Source organism: Suricata suricatta, chromosome 6 (genome assembly GCF_006229205.1).
Source record: "Suricata suricatta isolate VVHF042 chromosome 6, meerkat_22Aug2017_6uvM2_HiC, whole genome shotgun sequence".
NCBI lineage: Eukaryota > Metazoa > Chordata > Mammalia > Carnivora > Herpestidae > Suricata > Suricata suricatta.
Window position 1 is genome coordinate 129508354 of NC_043705.1, and position 6470 is coordinate 129514823.

At 33.4% G+C, this 6470-nt stretch overlaps 1 pseudogene; it reads left to right on the forward strand.

Moving 5' to 3' along the window:
* Nucleotides 1-2642: 2642 nt before the first annotated feature.
* On the forward strand, nucleotides 2643-4357 carry LOC115293556 (annotated as a pseudogene).
* Nucleotides 4358-6470: the final 2113 nt, after the last annotated feature.

Sequence of the window (6470 nt, forward strand, 5' to 3'; positions counted from 1 at the left end):
CATAGGAGTAAAATTGACTGACTAAATGTTCAGTTGAGATTAGAATAAATTTAAATATCTCTTCTCATAAAACACCCGATCCTAATCCTGGGTCTTTGCAAATCCCCGTCTTTACTAATCAATAAACCTGATAAATATTGATTTGTACAAGCCCTAAAATTATTACTCTGCATTTATCCATTTTTAAAATGTGTCATGTGTTGTTTCCTGGATTGGATGGGAGCCCCCAAACGTGGGGTGACGATCAATCTGGTGGAAGCCAGTGGGACAGGCCAGTGGTGAAAATAACTCACCTGAGGCAGAACAAAGGAGACAGAAGTTTACTGGATACACTGCTAGGAAGCAGTGGGCAAGACAGCAGAGTCACTGCAACAAGGCAGTGAGTGGGGCTGTATTTAAAGGAAGAAGATAAAGTGGTAGGGGACATAATGGAATTTTTCCTTCTTTGGTTTATGTGCACAATTATAAGTAGCCCATTGGTTGGTTAGGACTTATGGATATTCTGAGATGGGTCACCGGATGGACCTGTTAGTACTCAGCCAGGTGGCCACTGTGAACCCTTTTAACATTCTATGAGGCAAATCAGTTGCCTAAAAGAGATCTCTACATATCCCTCTTACTACTTTCCATACATTTCACCTGTTTCTACGTATGCCATTATACTAAATTTATTCTACACTTTATCTATCCTTACAAGTATTTTTGCCTTTATTTTATTAAGTTTTTCATTATATTTATAATAAAATTCACCAACTCTACCCCTAAAGATTTTAATTTTTTTATCTTTATTTATTTTTGAAAGAGAGAGAGGGAGGGGGAGAAAGAGAGAGAGAAAGAGAGAGAGAGAGAGTGAGTTGGGGAGAGGCAAAGAGAAAGGGAGACACAGAATGGAGGCAGGTTCCAGGATCCAAGCTGTCAGCACAGAGCCCTACACAGGGCTGCAACTCTCGAACTGCGAGATCATCACCTGAGTCGATGTCAGAAGCTTAACCTACTGACTCACCCAGGTGACCCTACCCTGAGAGATTTTAATTTATTTTTATTTTTGTTAAAATTGTTTTCCTCTCAAATTCTCAAGAAAAAAACAAAGCTGAAACGTTGTATTCTGTCCTTTGTCCCTATGGTATTTTCTAGCTTCTTTCGCAAAAATGACCATATATTAAGATTCTTAAATTTTCTTTAAGTTTTCTTATAAGATGAATTTATAAAGTTATATTTACTCAAGAATTTACTCAATTAAAGGAGAAAAATAAAGTTGTAAGATTGATACTATCCATCATCAAAATTTACTATCAAGCTATAGTAATCAAGACAAGAGTGGTATGGGTGAAAGAATAGAGAGATCATTAGAACAGAATAGAGCACTGCCAGGAAATAGATACATACATAGTCATACAGTCAACACACACACACACATAAATACAGTCAAGTGATTTTTGATCAAGAAACAAAGAAAATACCATGGAGAAAAGGTAGTCTTTTCAACAAATGATGTTAGAACAACTGAGCATTCACATGCAAATAGCTAAATCTAGACACAGACCTCATACCCTTCAAAAATTTAACTATGAACAAATCACAGACTTAATTATAAACTAAGAAACTATAAAACTCCTAGAGCATAAAATGGAACAAAATCTAAATGGCCTGGAGCACGACAATGATTTTTTATTTTTAGATATAAACTCATGACATGCTCCATCAAAAAATAATCTATACACTGTACTTTGTTAAAATTTTTAAAAATTTCTACTCTGAGGGCATTTGGGTGACTCAGACAGTTAAGTGTCCAACTCTCAATATTGGCTCAGTTCATGATCTCACAGCTGTGAGACTGAGCCCCATGATGGGCTCCGTAGTGGGTATCAAGGCTGCTTAAGATTCCCTTCCCTCACCTACTGCCCTCCTCTCTCTCTTAAAATAAATAAGTAAATAAATAAATAATTTTTCAGGAAAAAAATCTACTTTGTGAAAGACAATATCAGAAGAATAACAAGACAAGGCACATACTGGGAGAAAATATTTGTAAAATGCACACCTAACAAAGAACTATTATCCAAAACATACTGAACTCTTAAAATTCAAAATTAAGGAAATAAACAAACATTAAAAAATAGGGTAAAGTTCTTAAGTGACACCTTACCAAAGAAGGTATACAGATGTCAAATAAGCATATGAAAAGATGCCTTGTCATCAGAAAACTGAAATTAAAAAAAAAAGAAACCACCACACAGCTCTTAGAATGGCCAAAATCAAGAACAGTGACAACCAAATGCGGCAAAGCATGTTAGAGCAAGAACTCTCATACAGTACTGGTGGGAGTACAACATGGTACAGCCACTTGGCACTCTAGAAGTGAAGTAATACCGCTTTTTATTATTTATTTTTTATTTATTTATAAACTTACTTATTCATTTATTTTAGTTTAAATAATTTATCTTCAATGATATATCAAATAGTTCATCAATGTGGAATTGTTCTTCATATTTTTAGACTACTCTTCTCATCACTCCCCCAAAAAATAGTGTATTAAAAAAAAATACGACTTGGGAGTTCCACATTGGGACTGGTTCCTTAGTATCCATTTTCTGTCCAGTCAAACAGCCAGTTGGTACTTAGAGCCAACCAGGGCTGCACTGAAGATGGATGGTGATAGATGCTTGTCAACTCTCCATTCTGTAGACTACATTGGAGGATGTCATGTTATACCGCCTCCTGATGATACTGAGGACAACATGAATGATCATGAAGACATAAATGGCTCAAAATACAGTTTCAGAGAGCAAGATATATATCTTCCAATTCAAAAGGTAATAAGGATAATGAAAAATGCTGTACCTCAAATGGGAAAGATTGGAAAAGATGCCCAAGAATGTGTTCAAGAATGTGTAAGTGAGTCCATTAGCTTTAAAATAAGTGAAGCAAGTGAAAGATGCCACCAAAAGAAATGGAAGACAGCCAGTGGAGAAGATATGATCTTTCCACATCTACCTTAGGCTTTGATGATTACATAGAACCTCTAAAATTATACATTCAAGAATTCAGAGAGGCTATGAAAGGAGAGAAGGGAATTAGGGAAATAGTCACAGCTATAGAGGGACTAAGCTAGGAACTTACAGAGGAGGCATTTACCAACCAGTTACCAACTGGCCTGAAAACTGCAGATGATCAGTAACAAAATGTATGGTGTTTTTTTGTTTTTGTTTTTTTTTTTAGAGAGAGAGAGAGGCATAAGTGAGTGAGGGACAGAGAGGGGAAGAGAGAGAGAGAGAAGTGGGGCTCACCCGGGGCTCATGTTTTTACCTCAAGTGAAGCTGGAGCTCACCAGAAGTGGGGCATCAGCTCACCTGAAGCACAGCTTGAGCTCACCCAAAGTGGGGGTTGCGCTTAGCTGATGAGGGGATCAAACTCACCAACTGTGAGATCATGATTTGAGCGGAAGTCAGAATCTTAACAATTGAGCCACTCAGGTGCCCCCAAATGCATGAATTTTACAATATCATATCAACAGATTTATGGTCTTCAACAAATTTAGTTTCATGATCTGAAGAAATGGTGGAATGGGGAGTGTCAGAGAAGTAAAAGAGTCAGTATAACTCTGAGACAGAAACATTCAAAGGAAAAGAGGAGAAAACATGTCTTTGAGTAAAAAGCTGTAATGGAGCTTCCTGGTGCTTGAATAATTGAGGTGTCAATTCTGACTTGAAAATCCTTTTCATGAATGATTTTCATGAAAAATTTGGATTTTCAAAGTAGTGTGATATTTTTGTTTTGTTTGAGAGTTTGTTGCTCTGAGTCCTGTATGCATTGTATTTATTGCAATTTATTACTGACAGATTTGTAGACAGTTTCTTGCTTCTATATCAAGTCATTTTTCTTTTATGATTCAAGTAAGCAGTTGGATTAATTCATGATGTTCGTTCTTTTAATAAAATCTAAGAGTAAAGTTCACTTTGGAAAAAAAGTAAGACATTCTCAAAAATCAAAGTCAATAAAATGATGAGAATGTAACTTAGCTTTTGAACAGCTCTTCTAAGTTCATAAATAAGGCTATTGCTCAGCAATTTCTAATCAGATTATAATCAATAACTAATCAATCAGCCTCACTTCTACATCTATAATTTATGTTTTAATTTGTAAAGAAAGATTTTACTCCTTTTATTTTGTTTCTCTTTTAACCATTATTTTTAATCTAGTATTTCTATGTGACTGAGGCATAAAGGAGGTAATAATATTTGTGGAAATGCTAAAACAGTTTTCTGGTGAAGATATTTTGATCATTAATTTTTGTATATTTTTACTTTATTTGTGTTTATTTGCTTGTTTGATTTTCATTTAGAAAGAGCTGAGTAATTGAGTTAATTAGCATTGGAACAAAATTTAGAATCAATCCCCAATTGATAAAATGTATAGTAGCAATCAATCACTTGATTTACTTCATATGTGCACCAATATTTATGCATAAAAATCCATGACTATCTCAAATCTACTTTCCAATTCTTTCATATTTACATAAACCTTGTTTTTAGATAATTAAAGTATCTATCTCAAAGTGTAGTCCACATAATGATCAAATGCAAACAGTATAGCACAATAGTTCAAAGTAACACAACTAAGCCCACTGCAGATATTTTTTAAAGAAAGGCTTCTAAAATAATTCTAAATTCTAAAATAATTCTAAATTCTAAATTATTATAATAATTCTAAAGTATTATAATAATTCTAAATTCTAAATATCTGTGTTCATTACTACATTTCCAGAAAAGTAATTCAATACCAAGTATTTTTTAGAATTCAAGACAAAAGGATTGCTGTTAGTAGCTCCCAAAGAAACATCTATGTACAGATCATTAAGAAAGCTAAGAATGCATACTTTTCACATGAGTCCTAGCAAAAATTCCATAAGTAAGCCTTATGTAAAAACAAAGCGAATAACAAATTTGTAGGATAGTATAAATCAATTTTCAAAGGGGTGTCTTAATTATCTTGCAATTTGCAAATAGAACCTGTTACATAACTCAGTCAAACCATTTGCCTGATTGCACAATCCAAAACCAAAATCAAAATAAAACTAACTTGTTAAATCCCTAAACAGTTTCCAACTGAAATTTTACACTGATGTTTTGTAGATCACTATCGTTTCATTCTTTCTTGTACTTGAAGTTAAGCTTTAATGAAAATTTTAGACTTCCTCTTAACACTGGTATACTTCTTTATGCCTCCATCAGCACTGGAGAGAGGATTGGGCCCATGTTATCCTTCTCTACCTCACCACTCAAATCTTACAAATTAAAGCTGTATTACAGTTGATAGTGAAACTTTCACATACATTTTCTGACAAGATTGACATGTCACATTGACAAATTTCCTACTAAAGTGTAGCATATATTTTTCCAGGGTTTTAAAAAAATGCTTTCCTAAACTGTAGGGATAAATTAGAGATGTGTGTATTTTATTTTCTGCTCTCTGGTTCTTCCTTTGCTGTTATTTTGGAGCTATTTTCTAACATATGGAGTACAGCGATATATAATAAAATCAAACAGAAGTGTATCACAAAATTTGCATAGAAAAATCTATCTTCATACATATGATTGGATGCTTGGCTCATTATTTGGTATGTTAAGATGGCGATATGAGTATTTTTTTAATCTGTAGAAAATCAATTAAATAGACAAATAAAGTGATGTCTATAGCCAGAGGAAAAACAGGTCTAAGTAATACCATATGATGAGCTTAATTAAAAATGCTTCATTCACTTCTCCTTATATAACCATGAAGCTAGTAGTATTGGCTTATTATTTATCCTAATTACATTACCATAATTTTTCTCTTTTTAAATGACTTGACAAAATGTAAATGGGAGACACATTATGCCACCATGTTTACATGTCTTAGAAAAATCTAATATTATAGCATACTTTGGCCTACTGTGTCTATCAGAGGAATACTATGTTATAAACTGTCCATAAGACTTAATAATCCAATATTAAAATAAAAACACACTCTAAGAACTTATGTTGAGTGACTGCAGAACAAAGTATAGTTGGTTATAGATAAAACATTTAAATTAAAACTTTCCCGCAAATTAATGAAGTAATAGATATGGGGAATCAAAATTTAACTCTGGAGTGTAGTTCCATTAATGTTCATAACTACAGATTTGGTTACATTTTATGGACTTCCCTAGAAGGGCAACTAACTCACACTGACCAGATGTCATCAAATTTAATTTTTAAAATGGTATTCAAAGTATACTTCTCATAATTGGGTGAAGTAAACTAAAGCTGAAGACAGCTATATAAAAAGTGATTTACTGATGCAAAATAGACATACAAATCTATAGATATTTAACATATACAAGTTGATGTGTCTGAAGGTAAATATACATCCATTAAACCATCATTACCATGAATGCTGTAATCTCATTCATCACCTGTGAAAGTTTCCTCCTTTATGTATTGTTTGTTTGT